We start from the raw sequence: 13668 nt of genomic DNA on the forward strand, positions 1-13668 counted from the left end.
CACACCTGAAGTTAGGTTTATGACTTCTTGTAAGGAGGAGGAATACATAAATGGGGAGCAATGGGGTATTTCAGTAGAAGTGTTAGAATTTGTCATGGGATTTGGGCATAAGTGATGTGTGGGAAGGGTTCAAGAAAGCAAGCCCCCCCCCCCCCCCCCCCGTATTGGATGCTGTCAGGAAGTAGGGGTAATTCTATGATTGGGTGTCTTAATTCTTAGAAGGAGTGAACATAAGTGGGGGTTAAAGCCATAACTGATAAAGAAGTAGCTTACGGTAGACATTTTTTGTCATTTTTGTGGTTTAGACCATGTTCATGTTCTGTGTTCCAACTAGACTGTGGAAGCGGTCTGGTTTTTGTCTCGACCATGGTCAAAGAATGGCCTTGTCTGATGTTATCCTGTGAAATTGTTTTTATTCCACAGAACATGGTCCAGACGAGCTCATAGCAACATCAAGGTCAGTACCCAGATGTCTGAGCTGCTTTCTCTTCCTCAGTGCTCAATAAATGATAGTGAAATCATGGAATGTTGAGTCAGAAGTCTTAGAATCCTACTTATAACTTTGCTACTGGAGTGCTACTTATAACTTTGGGCTTGCCACTTACCTTACTTCTCAACTTCTTTAAATGAGCGTTTTTAAAGCACTTGTTATGCGTCTGAAACAGTAGAGCTTGGCTGTCGGTTGGAAAGACGGTATACAAAAATGAACAGGACACAGTTTCCTAGGAAGACGGATCTTATTTTAAAACGGCAGGACACTGTACTAAGTGCTGAATTAGGGGCACATTAGAAGTGGGATGGGCAGTGAGAGCAGTCCACTGACCAAGGAGTGTTGGTCTGGAAGGGAGAGGTAGAGAGATCTGACCACTTCCCAAGACCACAAGGGAAAAGAAATGAAATAATTAATGAAGAATGCTTTTGAGAATTGTAAAGCATGGCATAATCTTATTCTCACTAAAATAACATCTATTTTTTTAAGTTTATTCATTTAAAAAAAAATTTTTTTTTTCAACGTTTATTTATTTTTGGGACAGAGAGAGACAGAGCATGAACGGGGGAGGGGCAGAGAGAGAGGGAGACACAGAATCGGAAACAGGCTCCAGGCTCTGAGCCATCAGCCCAGAGCCTGACGTGGGGCTCGAACTCCCGGACCGCGAGATCGTGACCTGGCTGAAGTCGGACGCCTAACCGACTGCGCCACCCAGGCGCCCCAAGTTTATTTATTTTGAGAGAGAGAATGTGTGCATGTGCATGGGGGAAGGGCAGATAGAGAGAGGAAGACAGAGAATCCCAAGCAGGCTCCTCACTGTCAGCGCCGAACCCGATGCAGGGCTCATTCCCACAAGTGGTGAGATCATGACCTGAGTCAAAATCAAGAGTTGGATGCTCAACTGACTGAGCCACCCAGGGGCCGCAATAACATTTATTTTTGTGCTAGGTACATCCACTTTCTAAATGTTTTAGCCGGCTTAGACCCTCTTGTTGAGATAGGAGTAAAATGATCGCTTCAGGTGCTCGGCTCCTGTAAAATCAAGAAGGCCAAGGTCATGCCCCAAATCTCAGTCTCTTAAAACAGCAAAGGTTTATTTACCTCCTGATCTACCTGTCCATCGCGTCACTGGAGAGCTTTACTCTCTATCATTTTCACTCACAGACACAGACAAATGGAGTCATCATCTGAATACTATCACTGGCATCAAAGCAGAGAAAACAGAATGTGGTGAATCTGACACCAGCTTTTAAAGGTTCCCCCATAGAAATGATACATACCACTTCTGCTCACATTTGACGGGCCAAAACAAGCCACAGGGCCACATGAAAAATTGAAAAAATTGAAAATGAGAAATTTCATGTGCTCAGAAAGAGGAAGAAATATCAGCAAATAGCTCTAATGACCTCCGTGTCGCCAAGGCCATGGTTTCTCACAAAGATCAAGAGAAAGGAAAAGGCATTTAAGAGATGCTCTTTCTTATGGGCAGGAACAGTTAGTATCCAATATACTTGCATGCTTTGGTGTTCCTACTCTTCCACTTGGAGAAAGCCAGGCCTTTTCAATTTGCTCTCTGCTGTGTATCTCTATGTGATAATAATCATTATGCAACCTTCCCCTTGCCAAATAATATTAAATGCTTGAGTATGTATTAAAGAGGCCTTAACCAACTGTCAATTGGAATCTGTCACTGTACTAGGGGCTGTCGATGCAACAAAGAAAGTTAACACGCCACAGTTAATTATCAAAGAAACATCCATTTATTTTTTTTTAGGAAAAGATAAAAATATATGAAAGGAGTAAAAATGATTCTAAGCCGAAGTCTCTGGATGTCATCGCAGGCCAGAGATTGTCATTCACCCACTGCTATTGTTACTCCTCACAGGTTCTAATTCAAACCCTCTTCCCTTAAAGACAGAAATCAAAAATAAAGGGTAGGCATGAGAGAGGAGTGCCCATCCACTGGGCATAGTCTCCCTGGCAGTGTTTCTGAAACATGAGTCAACAGGTCCCCAGGAGGACTTTGAATTTTCATGGTTTCAGTTCAGGATCCAGAAATTCTCATGTAAGCATATCCTGAAATTGTATTGCCACTTGATATCATCTGTATTTGTATTTCTGTTTATGATACATTGGTGCTGAGTAGAAATACTTTAATAATATCAGACTAAAAAGAAAAGAAATGGACTAAATATATAAATGAGATGCCCAAGCTAAGTGAAGACAGTGTCCTATCATGGTGTTCAAAATGTTTCCAGAGCATTCCAGGAAAAAGTGTAGGGGAATTGAATCATTAACTGACATGTGACTAGACATACCGAACTCAAAAGAACCCATGCTGTACAGGGGCAGTGCCATAGTCAAGTGGCAAAGACAAAACACCATATAGTAGTTACTAGATTTCATTGATGTCAAGAGGAAAGTGGCTTTTTTGCTTCTGATAAAATCAGCAGAGTAAGATGTGATGAAAAGGCCTTACTTATACCAATTACTACTTAGCAAGTGATGGTCAACAGTGTGCTGATAAGAGTCTAATTATACAACTCCAAGCACAAATTGTTGAAAGGGAATGTTAATCTGATCGTATGACCTTAATCAATAATATGCCAAAACAGACCTTTATCTGTGTGAGAAATTCATAACCTGACTTCAGTCCCTGGCTTTCTTGACCTCTGTTACCTTGAACGCTGTGGAACAAATTCCTTCTCCTTGAAATGTTTTCTCCCTTTAGGGTCCATGACACGTCTCTATCTTTCTCCTACTTGAAGAGCTCCTTCGCTTCCTCTGTGGGCTTGCTTCCCAAATGGTACTATTCCTCAGGTTCCTTCTCAGCTGTCTTCCTCTCTGGAGTCAATCACATCCTCACTGTGATTCAACTACCAATGCAGCCATCACTTCCAAATCTCAAGCTCACCTGCTGCTCTTGAACTTGACACCCAGAACTTCCACCTGAGTATTTAAAAAAGCCACTGCATAGTTTTAAATGTCCCAAACAGATATTCTCTTCTTGTAAATCTTGCAAAGGGACCAAGGATTTCCCTAGCAAATCAGAAATCCTGGCTCTTTCCCTTTAGGGTTTCAAACCAAAGGGAAGGTTATAACCCTTCTGATGGGTTATAACCCTTCTGATGTGCTGGGATGGTCCTACCTAAGTTAAGTGGCCAGGAATATACAATAATGGCCCTCAAGAAGAAATCCACCATCATGACGGCAGTGGTGGTGATGGTGGTGGTGGAGTGAAAGGGCTGGGCTGGTAAGCCAGGTCAACACCAGGGCCCGTCTGGTCTTAAGGGGAAGGTCAGTTGCTCACAAAGTGATGATGTTACATCCTGTCCTGACCCACCATCTTGGACCTTGGGGTTCCTTAAGAGAAATAGTTGATTATCTGTACATGAAAATATTTGTCACTAGAGTTGTAATTGGGAACCCAGTCTCCTATAGAGTGGAGTAACCATCAGTAACCTCTCTCCCTCCAGTCTGTGCACCACTATCTGCAGTGGGTTAAGCGTTAAGCCTCCAACCTTTAGACATGGGAGCTGGACTTCCTGTTTTCTGAACCAGCCTCACAAAAGCAGAAGTGAGAACCTTAGGCAGTCAGATCAGACTTCTCAATTTCTTTTCTGAATAACAGAAATAAACAAGATTGACTCATTTGGATAAGGTGAGCACTGAAGGGGTCTTACTTTCCGAGGAAGGGAGGGCTCAGGGAATGGTGAATGGACCTCTCATAATCAGGATAGAAGCATAAATTTGCTCTATTTGTGTGGTAACTTAAGTATGGCTTTATTTTTGACCACAGCAAGTGAGATAGGATGTATGTGAAAGCTCCCAGAACAGGGTCTGACACTTGGTGGGTATTCAGTGATGTTTGGATTTGAATCGAAATCTTGTTTAATAAGACATACATACTACCGTGTTTGAGAAATTGCAGAGAAGAACCTGGTCATGGCTTCAAGTTGGAATTTCCTTTTGTGACTCCAGAGAACAATAGTCATCTTCCTTTCTTAAGAGGATTCCGTCCCATTTACAGTGAGGTTGGTTAGCGGAAGGACTTGGAGTCAGCAGAGTCAGTTAAATGCATGCACATGTGATTCCACAATATAGACCATGTTTATAGGATTAGTTCCCCTCCTTCCGTGTGCAGTTCCTTACCCCAGGCCACCATAGTCTCTTGTCTGCAGTCCTGCCACAGTTTCTTACTTGGGTGCTCTGCTTCTACTCTTTATTCTCCAACAACAGCAAAGCATGATCATCTTCATATAGATGTAGGATCACATCATTCTCTTGCCTGAAACCCTTCCGTGGCTTCCCCATTGTATTCTGAATAAAGGTCAACCTCCTTGCTGTGGCCTGAAAGACCCTAAACAACCCGGCTACTATCCACCACTCACCCCTGAACTCCCTCCCACCATCAGGGTTGCCACACTTCTCCTTTAGGTGTTGGCTTCCTTTAGGTGTCAACTTGAACGTCACCTTAGAGAAGTCTTTTCTGAGCATCTTGCCAAACTAGCAAATGTGTTCTCTTCTGCTGTTCTCTAGCTCAACAGCTTCTTGTTTAAGACTTCACATTCTGTATTATTTTATTTATTTGTATGTCCCCCCCCTTTTTTTTGGGTCATCTTTTCCCTGCACTAGAATTGTAAGCACAAAACCATGGCTGACTCGAGCAAGACTGTCCATGTCTACAGTAGTGGTTGGAACTCAATAAATCTTTGTTAAATGGATGAAAGGAGATGATTTTGTCCAGTGCTCCCAAGTTATAGAATTGTATACAAAATCTGCCCTTGTGAACCACAGAATCCCTTAAAAGATGTACGTACCAGAGTATTTAGCAAACAATGGTTACCAACAGTATTCTAACATACTATGTGATAATGGCAGAAATGAAAAGGTTGTATTCATAACACCAGTCTAAAATGTGTAACTTCAAAACTAATTATAATTTTATCTGAAATGTTACTCTTTACCAGAAAAAGAGGGAAAAATGTTCAGTCTCACTAGTAATCAAATAAACGTGCATTCGGATAATGATTTAGGTGTCATCTTCCACATTCAAAATAGGCAAAGGTTTTGTTTTTAAGATAAAATTTATTTGGAATGAACACGCTGTAGTATACTGCCGGTGAAAAGTCAGCCGGCAAAAGTTTTTTCAGAAAAGTAATTTAACAATATGCACTAAAGTCATTAATGTTTTCGATCCACATTGTCTTCCCAACAAGTCCTATTGGTAAAATAATAATAGAAAACTTTAGCTACTTGGATTTTTTACAAGGTTGTTTATAATTTGAAAAGTCCTCAATATACAACACTATGTAACTATAACTGTTGTATGAGTAAAATAATAGAGGAATGGGGGCGCCTGGGTGGCGCAGTCGGTTAAGCGTGCGACTTCAGCCAGGTCACGATCTCGCCGTCCGTGAGTTCGAGCCCCGCATCGGGCTCTGGGCTGATGGCTCAGAGCCTGGAGCCTGTTTCCGATTCTGTGTCTCCCTCTCTCTCTGCCCCTCCCCCGTTCATGCTCTGTCTCTCTCTGTCCCAAAAATAAATAAACGTTGAAAAAAAAAATAATAGAGGAATAGTGCATATATAATTGCATATTGAGAAAGGCTGTTGTACTGTGTTTTCGCAGAATATTTAATTACATGGAAAATTTTTCATACTGTGCATTAAGCGAGACAAAGAGGGAATGAAAAGTATATTGCAATTTTCTTAAAAAAAAGTATGAGTATACGTATGAATGCAGAGAAAAAAGCCCCCCCAAAATAACAAATGTTGATAGCAATTAGTATTGAATACCATAGACAGTATAATTTTCTGTATTCTCCATATTTTTAGCAATGAACATATGTTAATTTATAATCAGAAAAAGTGCTTATCTAAAAAGAAATGAGAGAGGGAAATGATAAAAAAAAAATACATGCAAAATCATCTATATTTGTTACAAAGCTTGAGTAAAAAAAAAAGAAAGAAAGAAACCCTTGGAACTTCTCAAAGGTTGATTCTTTTCCAAGTGGCACTACAAGCTTCAAAGTTGAGTCAGCAACCACATGACAAACTGACATCCGTGGCCTGTCCCAGGTGGCCCAAGATAAGACAGGACGGAAGCCAACTCCTGACAAGCAGGAGTTCTTTCTCTAGACAGGTGCCTTGACAATGGAGAAATGACTGTTCTGAAATGAACAGAGGAGCCAGAGTGAACTTTTGGATTGTGTGGCCCAGCCTCTTTCAAACCAGGGCCACACAACAGTGGAGACTCAAAGAACATACAAACCCTCTAGTTTCGAAAGAAGCAGGAAGGAATCATTGTGTTATTCTTCACTTTCTGTGTTTGTTTGCTCTTTGATAGCTCTGTGCTCACAAAGATAGGAAAGGATCCTCCTTGGAATGCCGGCTGCCTATTCTTCCATTATTATTATTATTATTATTATTATTATTATTATTACTATTACTATTTGTAACAAAAAGTGAATGGAGTTTTTAAGGAGAAGTGTAAGAAGGCAGTTAAGAGGTTTAAGAAGGGGTTTTAAGCAGGAGAGTCTCTTACCCATCCCGGTGCCCCAGGAAGGTAAAGTGTACTCTCTTATCTTGCCACTCCTACGTGGCTCCCATGTCACTCAGCTGCTGCTACTGTGACCTCCAGGTCCTTGCACTCCCTGAGGTTATGAAAACAGGGCACTCACACCACCGTGGCTGACACTGATGGGAGCCGCACCCCTGCGTATCTTTAAATGAAAGGAGACATAACTTGTGTCGCCACGTTCACACCAATCCTGAACCATTGGATTATGGTTTATTTTATTTCTATCCCCCCCCCCACCGCCTCCCACCCCTCCATAAAGAAAACCTTCAGGTCATCAGAGCAAAATTTGCAAGTATGCAAAACATAACTAAGCAGAACTCTCCATTAATGGTTTTTTTTCTTTTTAATTGTCCTTCCCCAAATATCTGCTATCCCACTGTGTTCCCTATCTTACTTCTCACCCCAGCCAGACCCTGGTGTCCTCCCTGACTCCTCTCTGATACCTTCTCTCCAGAAGTGTTCATTCAGGCCTGCTTACTGTGCTTTATTCCTTCAACAGCATGTACTGAGGCAGTTCTGATCTCGGTTCCACTGTGTAAAGAACTTGCAGGTCATTAATCCCGTCCTCAGAGCAAAAAAAGCTGAACAAGCTGAAAATCAATACATTCCCTTGAACCCATCAGTGACTGAGGTCCCAGGGCAGAGCTGCATCCCATGATCTGGAGAGAGAGGCCAGACCAGAGTCACAGCCAAGATCTCCTTACCTGTCCAGAAGGTGCTGCAGCCCCACGCTGGTGGGAACACTTAGATGACAGTTTTGATAAATCGCTGGAGGCTGAGTGTGGACCAGCCCGAGGGTAAGAAACTCCTGGAGTCTGCCTTCTTTTTTGGGGTCTTACCTCCAGGAACCTCGCCAGGGTTTTCACGATGAAGAGCCCAGAGTGATCCCCATGTGGCTCTGGCACAGGAAGGGGAATATTTACCATTCAAAAATATGCCTGGAGCATTCTTGTAACAAAGGCCTACTTGCTAAGGGAAAGGACTGTCCTACCTGGGGAAGGGCATTTCCCTGCCTCCAGCCTTCCTGTCTCACCTGAGGGGGGGGGGGGGGAATGAGCTAATAAACACTTGTGAAAGTCATAGCCCAGGAAGACAAGCCCACTTAAAGACACATTTAATTATAAGATCACATCCGAACGCTACCCGTTGAGTACCTGCAAACCTCGGTGAAATAGCAGCGGGTTGTAACTGAACGGCACAGGCCCTAGTTACTCGAGGCCTCTGGCACCTGCACCTTCAGAGATTAAAGACAGGTCAACACCCTGGTTACATTAGAATAGAAGCTGAGACTAAGTTGCAACGCCAGGTAACAGGCAAGCAAAACCACAATCCGAGTAGCATCAGCACCAGGTGCCGGCATGGCAGAGATTCGGGAATTACGGGGCAAGCAACTAAAATAGCTATGATAAATATTTTAAGAGCTATTTTGGGAAAAGTGGACAGACCACTTGCAAGAACAGTTGAGTCAGGTAAGCAGCAAGATGGGAACTTTAAGAAAGCGGTAAAAGGAAATGCTAGAGGTAAAACGCACTGTAACAGAAACAAAGAGTGCCTCTGATGGGCCCCGCAGTAGACTGGACGTGGCCAAGAAAAGAACCATTACGCTCGAAGACAGATAAAAATGTCCTCAGTGCCTCTGTGTGCCAGACCCTGTGTTGGGCCATAGCGAACAAGGCGGATGGCCTGTGTCCGTCTAGAAGTGCCTTCCTGCAAGAGGAGAATTCAGAATACATCCATCCATCTCCCATCTGTCCTATCCTTCCCATCTTTGCTATCTATTACCATCCCCGTCCTGACCTTTGCCTCTTTGAAACCTCCCAGATGACTCTTAACACTTTCACATCTGGTCTTCGTACCTTCCAGCACCTGCCCCATTCCAATTAATTCTTGGCACTGTTGCTGGAAAAATCAATCTCACATGTAAAACGGGCTGCTTTCTCCCTGCTTTGGTGGTTATAGGTTGCTGTCCGGATTAAGTCTGAATCCCTAAGCGAGACATGCAGCATTGACTTCGACCTCCTTCTTTTATAGCTTCAACTTTTACCAACCCCTACCTAGAATTTTATGCACAGACACACCGAACTCTGGTTCAGTAACTTAATATTCTGACCTGATAAATTTCTTCCACTAGTGGAATGTCTGTCCCCTTCCCTGTTCTACCTTGCCTAGGCATCTAATGTATCCTTCAGGACATAGTTTTGGAATCAGTGACCACAGGAAGCCTTCCTTCCCTTCTTCCATAGCATATCAGGTAGGTACATTTTCTGTTTATTTTTAAAAAAAAATTTTTTTTTTCAACGTTTATTTATTTTTGGGACAGAGAGAGACAGAGCATGAACGGGGGAGGGGCAGAGAGAGAGGGAGACACAGAATCGGAAACAGGCTCCAGGCTCCGAGCCATCAGCCCAGAGCCCGACGCGGGGCTCGAACTCACGGACCGCGAGATCGTGACCTGGCTGAAGTCGGACGCTCAACCGACTGCGCCACCCAGGCGCCCCCGTTTTCTGTTTATTATAGCAGTTACCACTCTGTGTCATAACCATCTGTTTTCTTGACTGTTCTGCCCTGGAGTAGGCTGTGGTTCTTTAAGGGTATGTGTCATTCTTAATAGGCAATGTTTTCCAGACACCTAGTACTTTGACAATTAAAGGCAACCAGTACATGTTTGATGGATAAATGCATGTATAGATGAATGCAGAAGGTTTACAGTAGGAGAGAAATAGGTAAATACAAGAAACGAAACTACAACAGGCATCTGGCTTAAAAGCTAACTTCTAGGGTGTAATAGGGTTTGTGGTTACAAAGTTGACTCTGGGTTCACTTAAGCAGAGTTGGAATTTTCTAGAGGGGTATTAGGTGGCTCATGGAATCAATAGAAAGGCTGGAGAGTCATGGAAAAGACATAACCAAGAACTTGGCATAGGAATGGCCTGCTGAGAACTGAGGCTGGTGTAGCTGTCTTGGCACATTTGCTACAGGACTTCTCTACCTGCCAGAGCCACTGCCGAGAGTCACAATTTGGTTGCTTAGTCCCTCTTTCAAGATTCAAAATCTCCACAGGGAGACTCTGACTTGCCGTGCTTGGGTGAGGTGTCTGTGATGTAATTGCTGGGGGTGGGAAAAGGGAATAGCTTCTCTTCAGTTTCAAAGGAATGGTGTTCACATGCTAAGTAGCCAAAGGGACAAAATGGCGACCGTGCAGATTTTCCCGAAGAGCTATGTGTCAATTTCCTAGGGCTGTCATAACAAAGGACTACAAACTGGATGACTTACAACAACAAAAATTTATTTCCTCACAATTCTAGAAGCTAGAAGTCTGAAATCAAGGTGTCAGCAGGGTTGATTCCTTCCAGAGAGTGCCTTTGTCTTAGCTTCTGGTGCTTACTGGAAATCCTTGGCATTGTGGCTTCCAGACATATCACTACAAGAACATCAAGCGGTGTTTTCCCTGTGTGTCTGTGTTTCTGTGCCTCTTCTTCTTATAAGGACACCAGCCGTATTGGATTAGGGGGGCACCTACTCCAACATGACCTCCGCGGTGACCCTATTTCCAAATAAGGTTACATTCTGAGGTACTGGGAGTTAGGACTTCAACATGCCTTTTTGGAGGACGCGGTTCAACCATAACGTCCTACACCTTCTACATCAATGTTTTCCTTCTATCCCATGGTTTCCCAAGAGCAGTGAAGGGGGAGTCTTCTGCCCCAAGTGTAGACAGGGGGTACAATGTGAAGGATGTAAAGATATAATAAAAATGACTAAAAGATGGTTGCTTTTTGTTCTCGACTTGGGCCAGGGGTTCTAAACAACATCGGTGATAAAATACTTTTCTCTCCCACATCTGTGTGTTGGTTCTAAATAATTTCAGTATGTGGTAAAACTATGTCCACAAATTCTTCAATATGCCTCCCTTTGACCTGTGGAGCCCACTTCTTTCCTGAATGTGGGCTGGACTTAATATTTTTGTTTGGTTCATCCATAGTGTATTTACAGAGTTTGAAATCTATCTTTAAATGGAAATTTATTCTTTTTTTTTTTTGCTAGTTTTATTTTTTATTTTTTAGTTTTTTTTATACATAATTTATTGTCAAGTTAGCTAACGTACAGTGTATACAGTGTGCTCTTGGTTTTGAGGGTAGATTCCCATGATTGATCACTCACACACAACACCCAGTGTCATCCCAACAAATGCCCTCCTCAATGCCCAACACCCATCTCCTCTCTCCCTTGCCCCTCTTCCCCATCAACCCTCAGTTTGTTCTCAGTATTTAAGAGTCTCTTATGGTTTGCCTCCCTCTCTGTTTGAAACTATTTTTCCCCCTTCCCTTTCCCCATGGTCCTCTTTTAAGTTTCTCAAGTTCCATATATGAGTGAAAACATATGATGTCTGTCTTTCTCTGACTGACTTATTTCACTTAGCATAATACCCTCCAGTTCCATCCATGTTGTTGCAAATGGCAGGATTTCCTTCTTTCTCATTGTCAAGTAGTATTCCATTGTATATATAAACCACATCTTGTTTATCCATTCATCAGTTGATGGACATTTAGGCTCTTTCCATAATTTGGCTATTGTTGAAAGCACTGCTGTAAACACTGGGGTACATGTGCCCCTATGAATCAGCACTCCTGTATCCTTTGGATAAATTCCTAGCAGTGCAATTTCTGGGTCATAGGGTAGTTCTATTTTTAATTTTTTGAGGAACCTCAACACTGTTTTCCAGAGCGGCTGCACCAGTTTGCATTCCCCCCAAAGTGCAAGAGGGTTCCTGTTTCTCCACATCCATGCCAGCATCTCTTGTTTCCTGAGTTGTTAATTTTAGCCCCTCTTACCAGTGTGAGGTGGTATCTCAACGTGGTTTTGATTTGTATTTCCCTGATGATGAGAGACGTTGAGCATCTTTTCATGTGTCTGTTGGCCATCTGGATGTTTTCTTTGGAAAAGTGTCTATTCATGTTTTCTGGCCATTTCTTCACTGGATTATTTGTTTTTTGGGTGTTGGGTTTGGTAAGTTATTTGTAGATTTTGGATGCTAATCCTTTATCCGATATGTCATTTGCAAATATCTTCTCCCATTCCATCAGTTGCCTTTTAGTTTTGTTGATTTTTTTCCTTTGCAGTGCAGAAGCTTTTTATCTTGATGAGGTTCCCAATAGTTCATTTTTGCTTTTATTTCTCTTGCCTTCAGAGATGTGTTGAGCAAGAAATTGCTGTGGCTGAGGTCAAAGAGGTTGTTGCCTGTTTTCTCCTCTAGGGTTTTGATGGTTTCCTGTCTCACATTTAAGTCTTTCATCCATTTTGAGTTTATTTTTGTGAATGGTGTAAGAAAGTGGTCCAGTTTCATTCTTCTGCATGTTGCCATCCAGTTCTCCCAGCACCATTTACTAAAGAGACTGTCTTTTTTTCCATTGGATGCTCTTTCCTGCTTTGTCAAAGATTAGTTGGCTATACATTTGTGGGTCCAGTTCCGGGTTCTCTATTCTATTCCATTGGTCTATATGTCTGTTCTTGTGCAGGTACCATACTGTCTTAATGATTACAGCTTTGTAGTAGAGGCTGAAGTCCAGGATTGTGATGCTGCCTGCTTTGGTTTTCTTTTTCAACATAAATTTGGCTATTTGGGGTCTTTTGTGGTTCTATACAAATTTTAGGATTGTTTATTTTAGATTTGAGAAGAATGCTGGTGAAATTTTGGTTGGGATTGCTTTGGGTAATATTGACATTTTAACAATGTTTCTTCTTCCAATCCATGAGCATGGAATGTTTTTCCATTTCTTTGTGTCTTCTTCAATTTCCTTCATAAGTTTTCCATAGTTTTCAGCATACAGATCTTTTACATCTTTGGCTAAGCTTATTCCTAGGTATTTTATGGTTCTTGGTGCAATTATAAATGGGATTGATTTCTTGGTTTCTCTTCCTGCTGCTTCATTATTGGTATATGGAAATGCAACTGATTTCTGTACGTTGATTTTGTATCCTGCAACTTTGCTGAATTCATGTATCAGTTCTAGCAGTTTTTTGGAGGAGTCTTTTGGGTTTTCCACGTAGAGTATCATGTCATCTGCAAAAAGTGAAAGTTTGATTTCTTCTTTGCCAATTTGGATGCCTTTCATTTCATTTTGTTGTCTGATTGCTGAGGCTAGGACTTCCAACACTATGTTAAACAACAGTGGTAAGAGTGGAAATCCCTGTTGTGTTCCTGATCTCAGGGGAAGGTTCTCAGTTTTTCCCCATTGAGAATGATATTAGCTGTGGGCTTTTCATAAATGGCTTTTATGATGTTTAAGTATGATCCTTCTATCCCGACTTTCTTGAGGGTTTTTATTAAGAAAGGATTCCGTATTTTGTTAAATGCTTTTTCTGCATCTATTGACAGGATGGTCAATAGATAAATATGGTATTTAACCTTTCTTCTATTAATGTGATGTATCACATCGACTGGTTTGCGAATATTGAACCAGCTCTGCAGCCCAGGAATGAATCCCACTTGATCGTGGTGAATAATTCTTTTGATATACTGTTGAATTCGATTTGCTAGTATCTCATTGAGAATTTTTGCATCCATGTTCATCAGGGAAATTGGTCTATAGTTCTCTTT

The sequence above is a fragment of the Prionailurus viverrinus genome, chromosome A1 (assembly GCF_022837055.1).
Source record: "Prionailurus viverrinus isolate Anna chromosome A1, UM_Priviv_1.0, whole genome shotgun sequence".
NCBI classification, from domain to species: Eukaryota; Metazoa; Chordata; class Mammalia; order Carnivora; family Felidae; genus Prionailurus; species Prionailurus viverrinus.